Raw genomic sequence first — 12,021 nt, 5'->3', positions numbered from 1 at the left:
ACTTCCAGACTGAAGGATAACACTCATTCAGTAAGGTGGAAGGCTACTAAATGGACACCTCCCAAAGAGGACATAGTTGTGCGTGTGTGTAGCTCTATCTCCCTTCTGAAGGGGGTCCCACTCTGCTTTTGCTGCTGATGCATTTAGTCCTAGCCAAGCAGCTTTCTGGATATGCCTGCCCCCACCTCAGTACACATTAGTCCCTGCCATTGCTGGGTCAGGTATGAATATTTGAAAATATTTTGCATAGGTAAATGAGGCGTTATTTCCTTCCAGCTGTATTAATCCACTATGCTGCCTGCTCTCTCACATCACCCAGGATTTGCATTGGCGTTCTGCTGAATTCATTTCCATATCAGTTAGTAAGTAACGTTTTCAGCTTTTGAGAAAAGCCTCATCTACAAGCTACGTATACACATATATTCTGTGAGGCTCTTCCTGCTGGCATTTAAACAACAATAACCGTGACAGCTACCAATTTTTATTTGTGCTATTTGGGTCTAAGCTACTGTACTACCTGAGAAGGTGGAAGGAATTCAGCTATTTTCTGCTTTTTGCGAAGAAGGTGATTTATAGTTTCTCATATGTTTTTCCTCAGCTCATTTTGGCCCTGGATGTGTCTCTCTCTCGTCTCTGTTTACAAATGTTCCAGAATTATAAGGTTAAAACTGTGGTTGCCCCATTCACCTCTGACTAGGAGTTATGGATGTGGAAGTCCCTTTCCTGCCAATTTCTATGAACAACTGCATCTAAAAGCCATATGATGGTTTTCCTGGCAAAATGCTGCTTCTCATTTCCCTTCTTTTGTTACATTTTTGTCCCTGCACAAAATAATTAGTACTTTCTGTTCTGCTTTCTCTTACCTTCCACTCATCTTCATTTCATTTCTGGCTTGTTACATTTGTTTTGGAAGAGAAAGGTCTTTCTCCTAGCTCTTTCCAACAACCTTGTGCACTACATTTTATGAATGATTGTGACTTTTACAGAGTACTGCCTATTTGTCTGTGCCATTTTGCAGTGCTAAGGTTTTCAATAAAATTCCTCTCACCACAGAAGTTTAGTTAAGTAAAAAATTGACTTTTTTTTTTTCCAGTTCTGCTTGAGGTTACTTTTATGTGTTGTTAAGCACATCTAATTAACATTGGCACAGTAAGTTTGTCATAAAAGTGGAGACAGTATGGGCTAAGTAATCCTTGCCTAAGATCTCAAAACATGGAGAATGTTGGTTTTTCGTTGTTGCACTGTAATTTATTTTAACAGAAAACAGTTTACTCCACCAACTCTTTTTGGGTATTCTTAACCTGTAAGGTTTGTTTCCTTGCTCATGGCTACAAATATTTACTATATCAGTTATGTGCTGGTTTTGTGTGGTTAGAGGGAGTCTCTGTGCAGTCCTGAGCATGAAGCGGGGTTTAACGTGCCCGGCTGCAGCAACAGCCCAGGGGACAAGGAACCTTTCCAGGCAAAGCTCTGTCTCAGAGATGGTCACTGGGGGTTCAGCATGGCTCCGACATAGCAGAGGTGCAGGAGTCTGAATTAACCTAAAGACTGCCAGCAGTAGAAAGATGTTATTTACACATTGAGGAGGAAGAAATAATCAACAGACAAAAAGCACCCAGGGAATTACTTAAAAGGTGGTGAAGGTGTGAAGTGTTGTGATAAACCTATGTTTAGTTTATAATTTGTGGGACAATATTGTCTTAATAAAACTTGCTAAAATGTGCTGTATCAGTTGTACCCTTGTAAAAGGGCTGGGCACGTGCTGAAAAAGAAGGGAGAGTTTAGCAGAAGCACATTTTGTTTGCCGCAATATTCCTTTTCCTTCCTGTTTCTTCAGCAAATTTGTGCATTGCAGTACACTCCCTATTTTAGCTTAATCAGTAATGTACCAGGCACCACCAGTTACACATCATCACACACATATTCTTATAATCTCTCAAGGTGTGTTTGCAGATAATGTGTAATGTAAATGTGAGTGAAGTCTCCCTCATTACATGAGTTCCACATGCCAGTTATTATTATCTATGAAAATTATTTATTAACAGAATAAGGGAGGAGAAAGGCCGGGTGCAGTTTCAAACTAGGATTTCCTTTGCTTAATCTTAGGTTACATGACTCACGAACTGAGGGGTGTGAATGTGTACCTAAAGCTGTGCTTTATTGCCTCTACTATGAAGAAGTTCAGGAGCATTTTAATTTTCCTGTCTCTGATCTCTGCTGTTAATAATTTACTCTGTAGCATTGTCCATGTATAGCGCCCATCTTTCTTAATTTCAGTTGCCCTAAGTAGCCCACAGTATTCTTCCTTCCCCTGATTTCCCTGGTAGTTTCTTTGCCATCGATTCTCTCCCTTGTTCCTGTCTTCCTCTTCTCTTTCCCGCTCCTGACGCTGGAGCAGAGCATTTGATTTGGAGAAGTGTCAGGGTTGCAAAAGCTTGCTTTGAGTGTGGTCGTGTTCCAGCAGGCAGGGTCGCTATTGCTTGGGTCTGCCCCAAAAGACTTTCTATAACCACAGCTGGTGCCATGGTAGTTACACCAATTTGGTGAATGTAGAGGATTCCTCTGTCCACAGCGGACACACGGTTTGCTATTTAACTACCTTGACGTTTTCTCGTGAAAGCTGCAATGGCACCCAAACAAGCCTAATTGTGGTTAAGTATTCAGCCCAATGATCTCACATCCTCCACAGCAGTTGAAGACTCATAAACACATTTTATGTCTGTGTTGGTATGTTGTCATAATTTGGGAGACACATTGCCTGGAAACACAATAGCTGGTTATGAAAATCTAGCTTGATGCTGAGAGATCTCAGCCAGATGTTACATTCCAGTAATCAAAATTAAGTTATTGCAGAAGCAAATAGAAAGTAGTGAAAGGCTAACTTTATATAGCTCTGGGGATTTTTTCTTTGTTTTTTTTTTAAACATAATTTATTTTTGTCTTTAAAAGCAGGGACTGCTCGGAGAAGACAACGATGACTAGGAGTCTACTGGGAGAAGAAATCCAAAGAATTGTAGAATCATGGAGTTAATCAGGGAAGACACTTCATATTATGTGTTAACTTAGAATGTATATCTGATTAGGGCTGTACATGCATTAAGTGTAACCTATCAAAGCTCCAAGAAAAGATCAATAGACTGTAGAATCAATTGATGCAGGAGTACAGATGGATATAGAAGATATGGTGGAGAAAAGGCTTCACAGAAAACTCAGGATTTGCAGGTACCTACTGCGTAAGGGAGTCTCAAAGCTGTTCTTCTAGATAAGTTGACCCAGGGAAGTATGTCTATAAGAAAAAGGTAAAGGAACAGAGAGTCAACTGAAAGACACAGAGGTAATTAAGGTATTAATATTTTATGCTGTGAAATGAAGAACAGGATGGGAGAGATGGCAGGAAAGAAGGAATTTTGAGAGAATAGCCAGCTTCACAAAAGGCAGGAGGAAGAATAGAGATGTCTGGCAGCCATGATCTGGGGAAGAAGAGGAAAAATACACAGAAAAGATGTCTCTCTGAAAAAGGGATGTGAGAGGAGGACTTGGGGGGGTGGGGGGAGGACAAACAATCTTGTTGGAGATAAAGGAAGATTCACCCACCTCTCTGAAAAGCAAGATCCTTGCTGGAACGAATTGAAAATCAGTGTGCTGGGCTGAGGTGACTATGTAAAGATGGAAACTCAAGGATCTTCTGTTTCTGTCACATATTCAAGGACCAGTTTAAAGCAATATGCATAAACACCTATGGTAGTTGAACCCTGCAACCGATCCATGGTTAGTTCAACATCCTAGCAAGTAAACTAAGACAGAACTAACCTTATTTTCCTACTAGTCACCAGCATTCTGCTTTCTTATCTCCACAGGGCCCTGGCTTCAGGAGAAGCAGGTTATGTTTGCACACCCTACCTTCGTATCCCCCCACAATGCACTGTCCCCTGAGAATGGGGATTCTCCCCCCCCATTTCAAGGCTGAGATTTACTTAGACCCAAAATCTCCTGCTTCTCAGGAAAGTACTCCAGCTAATGTTCAGAAAACCACCACCACTGGCCTTGTCTTAAACGACATGAAATATGCTTGATAAGGCAATCACTTCTGAGGGCAATGGAAAGGCAGGAGCTCTTCTCTGTCCCATCTCTGTAAAGCATGTGATGGGATGCCACATGGGGGGCTATCTGTTAAACCAGTGAAGGTGTAGATCAATGGAAGCTCTCTATGGTGGATAGGCAGATGTTTAAAATAGAGATGTCACAGGTAGTGTTGAAAGGGAAGGTGCTGGCATTAAAGGAAGTTATTTTATAGAGGAGCAGAGCGGGAGCAACAAAGGAACAGAACTGGGACCTTTTTTTTAACATTTCCACTGTAGCGTGGAGAATGGGGGAGCACTGATGGGAAATGCTAGTGACACAAGGGTTTGAGAGATGATCGAGATCTGAACGATCAAGTTATACAGAAAAACTGAATGCCCTGAGGACAGGGGGATTAGGGTGGGATGGATTTGCGCAAAACATAATGTCAAATATTTAGCTTGGACAGGAATAAGAAAAAAAAACTTCTGTTATAAATGAGAAACAATCAGGTAAAATCAACTGAGGATGGGAACTTGGGCATATTATTTACCAGGATAAGTATGCACTACTGGTGTGACAGAGCCAAGAAAGACAACTATGGTCAGAAGAGCAATTACCTGTAGAAAGAGGGATGGCTATTTTTCAGCCCTTATCTGGAACTCCACATCCTTACATGGGGCTCCCTTATTCAGGAAAGATGAACTCAAATGAAACAGGCACAGACAGACATGGTTAGGTTCAGCAGGGGAATGGCAGGCATTTTAAGAAGAGAAGCTAGAAGAATGTGTCATCTTTTTAACAAAGCCATCTTTCAGTTCATAAAGGTGTTACAGAAAGAAAATAACTATTTGAGCTAAAAGATGGGGTTGTCAGAAAAGACAGAAATAAACTGTATAAAATGTAAAATGGGCATGTGCAAATTCAGAATGGAAATTAGAAGAACTTTCCTTACCAGTATAGAAACAGGAGTAGAGGAAGTGAAGAAAACAAACTGCTAAAATGGAAGTTGATAAAAAAGGATATAATATGATGTCTGCAATAACAAGAGACTGGTTTATGTGACTCAGGAGTACTCACTGAGCTCAAAGGCCAGTTTCTTAAATTAGATATGTTTTTATAGTTCATGAAATCAGCATACCTATGGCAGTGAAGTACTGTCTAGCTAAATGAGACTGGATTCATGTGTTCAGGTGAGGAGAGAGCACTAAGATCATCTATTCAAACTTTAATGTAATACAGCCCATAGAAACCCACTCATTTATTTTTGCTCCAGGCTCAATGCATCCCTTTGATCTGTAGCATATCTTTTCAGAAAGGTATTCAGATTTAATTTAAATGCTTCGAGTGAAGTAGAATCCACCGTATTTAACAGCAGCATCTATTGAAACTGCAATGCAGATGGGATTTGAGAGAACAGCTTTTGACCTTTGTGATTTTTTTTCTTTTTTGCTATTGCTGACAGGCTTTATGAGGAAATACATCAGATGGATCATTGTGGAAGATATTAAACTTCCTACATCTATTCTGATCTGATGAATTCCTTTTCAATAGTCTCAGGAGGAGTTAATGGCCTGTGGTATGTTCTTTCTGCTATTGAGCCCAGTTTTGAAATCAGTGAAGTTATTCCCATTTACACCAGGTAAGAATCTGATCCTTTATGCATATGATTAGCAGACTTCCTAGGATGGGTAAATATTTTCTAAGTAATCCAACAGGCTGGAAAATAGCTATATATCTTATCTCTGAGTAAAGCCAGTAGACTTTGCTTTATGGTACGCTCTGTGCTGTGCACAACATTTGATTTCTTACACAGACAGAAAGCTCTTAGAGTAATATCTATTTCCTTTCACATTAGCTTCCTAAATCTGGCACATAATCTGAGCTAATCCTTTAAATTGTCTCTATTGTCGGAAAAATAAATAAATATTTGTCAAAAATCAGCCATCTCACCTGTTTTATATACTTGGGCTGGTTCTCCTTCAGGTTAGAAAAACTAACTTATATTACAGACTTACCTTCTAAGTGGCTGCAATTAAGTGAAAGGAATCCTGTTTATAAAGTCTGGAAAAGAAATATCCTCCTGACAGGGAATTCTGGGTGGCTGTCATAGAACAAATTTGAAGTAATGCAGTGGTAAGACTAAATAAACCAAAATAGCAGTACTCAGGTGCAAACAGAGGTCTGATTTCTGTGTGGTGGGGAGAAGGGACAGGAGAGGAAGCCACTCAGATCTGTGAATAAATCTGACTCCTCATAAAGAGCTACGAGCCTTAAAAAACAAGTACAGAGCTGAACCCAAGCATAGCTAAATAGTGATTAGATTAATGGTTATTCTTCTCTTGCAACATTGTTTGGTTGCAGCATCTCATTGGCACCCCTTCCAGAGATCTTGGGCACCCTGGAGCACAGTCCTGTGAAACCAGCGGTGCTGTCCTGGTTTCGGCTGGGATAGAGTTAATTTTCCTCCTAGTAGCTGGTATAGTGCTGTGTTTTGGATTTAGGATGAGAAGAATGTTGATAACACACTGATGGTTTAGTTGTCACTAAGTAGTGCTTACATGAAGTCAAGGACTTTCCAGCTTCTCATGCTCTACCAGCTGAGGAGGCTGGAGGTGCATGAGAAGCTGGGAGGGGGCACAGCCAGGACAGCTGACCCAAACTGGCCAAAGGGGTAATACATAACATATGAAGTCATGCGCAGTATATAAACCAGGGGAAAGCTGGCCGGTGTGTGTGTGTGTGCTGCTCAGGAACTGGCTGGCATCAGTCAGTGGGTGGTAAGCAATTGCATTTTGCATGGCTTATTTGGTCTATTCTTTTATCATCATCATTATTATATTATTTTCCCTTCCTTTTTTGTCCTATTAAATTGACTTTATCTCAACTCATGAATCTTACTTTATTTTTTCCCAATTCACTGGCAGGGATGGCGTGTGAGCGAACGGCTGTGTGGTGCTTAGCTGCTTGCCGGGTTAAACCACGACAAGTGTGCGCCTTGGACGATGCTTCCACTATGTACGACATCTTGTGACAACAAGCTTATTGTTCACAGCACTGCGGTTATGCCTTTTTTTTAGTACTCAAGGACTCTTTCAAGAGCAAAGTGCAATGTTGCCAGACTTTGAACTAGATCTCAGGCTAATCAAAATCCTTGCCCAAATGACCTCTTTTTATGTATAGTCAGCACACTGTTAAGCATGTCTTTTACAAGGATAGTTTGAATATGTTTAATCTGTACTATGGTGCTGTGAAAAGAAAGACAATGTGTCCAAACTCTGCTCATAGCTACGGCAGTCAGCACAGCCATCTGGAGGTCAAGTATTTTTAGAGGTCTGACTTGGATTAAGAGTATGACCCCCATGCACATGAATCATCACAAGGATCAATGAAGTGTATAAAGTGTGTGTGCTTGTTAGTCTCATCTATGGACATGACAAAGGAAGAAATTCTTCACTTTGAGATAGCAAATGGTTTAGCAAAGAGAAGACACAAAGCCTAACTATATGCTGATGGGGGTTTTACAGCTTAATGGAAAAGTCTCTTTTATTATCTTAACAGTTAAGAACTACAGTTATTCTGCTCACAGGAGGCATGGCGTGAAAACCATCCTGTTTCACTTTTAGCCGTGAAGTTCTCAGTCTTCTTCCTTTTGGCATTCCAACCTCTGTTTTAAATGTTATCTATTATATGGATTCTATTTTAAATTAAAACTAGAGTTTCATCATTTGCATTGATTTTAGTTCACACTTCCTGTAAGTTCCTCTGGCTCATGCCATGGTTATAAACATGGTTGCTCAAGATTTGGCTTTGGCTTGGCTGAATACTTTCGCAGGGGCAAGTATTTCTCATAACAACTCTGATAGCATAAACCAGGAAGTTTATTCACTTCTTCTTGGCTTGTGTTGTTGCATTAGTTCTTTAACTGTAAGGTTAACAGGAGTCTCTGCCATTCCAGCTATCCATGCAGGGTAGATGATAGTCTGAGGGAGAGTGGTTCCATAAAGATTGCCTTCCCTGGCCCTGCAGAGGAAGTTTTTAAAGTTTCAGAGTCAGCTCAAAGACAAACTGTGTGCAGAGCTTTGAAACCCTTCATGAGTGGTAGCAATCAGATGCTCGTCTTCAGAAGCTCATCCCTTCTAGAACTGTGGTGTTTGACACAGAATGAGCCAAGGGGATCAGAGAGCAAATGAGGAAGCACATCGTGGCCTCTGAAAGGCTCAGCAGGTCTCTAAGAAATTCTGTAGATACAAAACCCCCAAGTTTGTTCCAGTATGCGTCTTCTTTCTTTCTATGTCAGTAAAGGAGGGTTTTGGACACTGCTTGTAGCATTGGAGAGAATCATCTTTATGCAAAAGCCAAGAGTATCCTAGCTCCCATGTGCTGTTCAGAGGGAGGTAATCCCAGAAAACTTGTGAAAGCTGAAAAAAGGGGAAGTATTTTTACAGTAGTGGTTAACGTTTGGAGCTTAGCGCTGGATGGTACTGAGATTCCTCTGAAAGTAGCTCAGCACTCTCAGCTCTGATTACAGTCTTGGGAGGCCGATGGTCCCTCAGCATGGGCTTCTTAGCTTTTCTGAGGACCGGGCTCTTTACGGCATCTTTCTTCAATGGCTTCAGTAGGAAATTAGTTTTTAGTACAAATGTGAATTGCACATGTGCAAGTTATAAATCTGGATCATTGCCAGTAGGTAAAGCCGCTAACTCTGCTATTTGGTAGTTACTATAAAGTTTTCAGTAATACTCTTGAGTTCTCTTCCTGTCCTTTCAGCTACAGAAAAAACATTTGGAAAGAAAAGAGCCTTTTTATGTATAGAGGGGATAAATGAATAGCACTTGCGGGACAAAGATGAGTGGGAATGAAAATATGAGTTTTTTCAGCAAATGTTTATAGTCTGCAAATGATAGAATTTTCATTTTCAAGCTTTGTAAAAAACAGCACTCAGGGGCAGAAATGAAAGGTTCGTGTGTGAGGGGATTAAACTGAAAAAAGCAATACAACTATCTGAATGAGAAAAGCCCCCGATGTCCGCAGAGCACTGCAGAGCAGCAAAGTTTAATGTCAGTGGGATTGTGAAGGTCAGTGAACAGATGAGGGTTGATGGAAACTCCTCTCCGGACTGTGAAAAGACTACACACATCTGGTAAAATAGTCCCAGAGGATCTCTGAGTTTCAGGGGGTTGTGAAGCCTGTAGCTCGCTTGCTGTGTAGCATTACTTTGATGGCATCACGTGGTCTACAGCAAATACAGAAAAATAAAGAAGGTCCCATGTAACTTTCAGGGCACGGATGTTTTACCCCAAATGAGACTTCAGGAATTAATAATGTTGAAAGCTAAATCTCGCTTACTTCTATTTGTTTTTCAATTTTTGTATGTGTTTACTTACTTTGCCAAACAGAGGTATGCCTCAGTGAAAGTGGGGATTGAGTGTCATATTATCCTGAAATAGAAGAAATACACTTGTCAAAATAAATATCAAATCTGCATTTTTGGAGCAAAATTTCATGACAGATGTTATGTACTTCCCATGTACTAATTCTAAACATAACTGGTGACCACATTGCCTGCCTGCCCGCATTATGTAGAGTTTTCATATAAGGCATTAAGAAAGCATCTTTATAGGGAATAATATAATTATAGTTACATAACGGATGTCTGTAAAACAGCAACACAATAACCTAGTTCTCATTTTCTAACCTATGAGTATCTGATTTTTGGATCACAAAATAACTGTATACCGATCTGGGCCTCATATCATTTGGGACAGTTCCCGCCCACGGCTGGAGGGCAGCAGGGAAAATCCAGAAAGTGTCACATTTTTCTGGCAGCTTTATTCTTTTTCCCTTGGAAAAATTAGGGTGGGGAGGAAGGCTAGATATATAATTTCTAATCTGTGCTGACAATGCCTTGCCTTATACACTTCTTTTGATTTACATAGGCATAAACAAAATCAGAATCAAATTGCCAGTGTTTAGACCTGAAGTATGAAACACGCATGCCCTTTTCCAGGAGAAACACTCCGAGATCAGCTCCCCTCTGCTTGAAAAAGGTGATATTCTAAAGATGCATCCGAAGCCTTTTTCATTCTTCATTGACAAAGGCTGTTCTCTGTATGTTTAAGGCATCTTTCTTCACAGCAATCTGTACTTTACAGCACAGACAGTTTCAAGATATGCTGAAAATGCCAGGGGTCAAAAATACCACCTCTTATGTTAGTAACAGCTCCCATACATTGAGCCCTGCCCACATAATGCAAGCCTACAAGAATCATGTTCAGTATGGGCTCTTTAGCAAGCATTTTTTTAACGAAGTTAGGCTTAATAATATACTTCTAGGCTAGATAGTGAAACCCTTGCTGACATTGATTAGCATGTTAATCCATGATGAATTCATTTTGAAACCAACAAAATATTTTAAACCCGGAGACATATAGTTTAAATGAATCCTGACCAGGCACTGGGAAATAGGAAATCCCTGACATAAGCCCTGACATAAAAGAACAGCTTCGTTCATGAAGAACATAAATGAGCAAAAAGAATGTAAAACAGCCAAGAAGACTCGCAGTAAACAAAAAAGTCTGGGGAGGCAGGGAGGGTGAAAAGAGAAATGCGTGGACTAGGTACGTGAGTTTATTCATACTTAAGGACTTCTTTTATTTTAATACGAGCCAAATATCAGTGAAAGCTTAAAAACATGCATTTCAGAGAGTTTTCAGATGAAAGGCTTAGAAGAAGACCGGTGGTGTATGGGAGGAGGAGGCTGCATCCTTTGGGAGGGAGGGCAGATCACAGGCAGACCTGCCGCGCAAGGTTTATTTTCTGGTGGAAGAGTTGTTGCTTTAGGGGAAGTGAGAGTGTTCGAGACACTAGACCTTGCTAAAGCAAGAACATATGAGTGATGTTGGCGCCGGGCCACGGAGCGCCTGGATAGGAGTTCAGCACAGAGCTGGCTGGGGATTTTCTGATGAAACTCTTTTGTCAGAACAGGAACCTTTTGTGGAGACATATCCCCATTTAAACTCCCTCCCCCGGGACAAGATTTCCAGTGCTAACGTGAAAAGTGTGGTCAGAGGGAGGGTGCCTCTGGCCGATTCCCCAGTGCCTGTTCTGGGACAAGGGATATTATACCTCCGCACTGCCTTTCCCCAGGCCTCATGGAGAGGAGAGAGCAGCAGGTTAACCCAGCTATACATTTCCCAGCCCGGAGCTGGGACTGGCATGGGACACAGCAGATTTGCCTGTTTCTGAGTGTTTAGAGGTGGCTGGGGCATCTAGACTTGTTTTGATGGTCAGGCCACTGCCTCTTCTGAGCTGGGTTGCTCACTAACTCCTGTGTTGGGCTGTATTTTTTATACGAAGTGTTTACATTTTTATTGGCTGGAGTGCAGAGGAGCATAGTCATCACGAAAGAGGGGTTTATATGGTTAATGGCTACAAACACCTAAGTGTTTCACCAAAATGAAACCCAAAAGCCCTAACAGGCAAGAAATCTATTCCCAGTATGATGCTAACAGGAGCCCAGTTCACTCATACAGCCCATAGAAAATGGAGAGGCTCCAGATCCTGCTCTGAGACAAAACTCTTCATCCTTGTGACAGTTCAGGGTGCGGTAGGAGGGAGGAAAAGAAAGGAGAGAAGTCAGTAGCAGCATTTGGCACCGAGGGACCACACCGGACTGCTTTCTGGGTGTATTCTAGCTCGCTCTGAAGTGGAACTGGGGTGGTGCTGGGGTCAGTGCGCTGCAGAGCTGCAATGAATCAGTGCCTCTGAGGGACTGGGCTTGCTGCTTGGGCTGCACACCATGCTAAGGCAGCTACCCAGCTTTGGGCTGGGTCGGGGCAAAGTCGCCTCATGGCAAAAACTGCACAGACATGTCCACAGTGTAAAATACTAAAGCCAGAACCTAATTTCCTTTCCCCCCCCCCCCCCCTCTTTCTTTTGCATCCACAACCAAAGAACTAA

Source organism: Egretta garzetta, unplaced genomic scaffold, assembly GCF_000687185.1.
Source record: "Egretta garzetta isolate BGI_Z169 unplaced genomic scaffold, ASM68718v1 scaffold68, whole genome shotgun sequence".
Classification (NCBI taxonomy): Eukaryota; Metazoa; Chordata; class Aves; order Pelecaniformes; family Ardeidae; genus Egretta; species Egretta garzetta.
Note: the sequence above shows the minus strand (reverse complement) of the source record.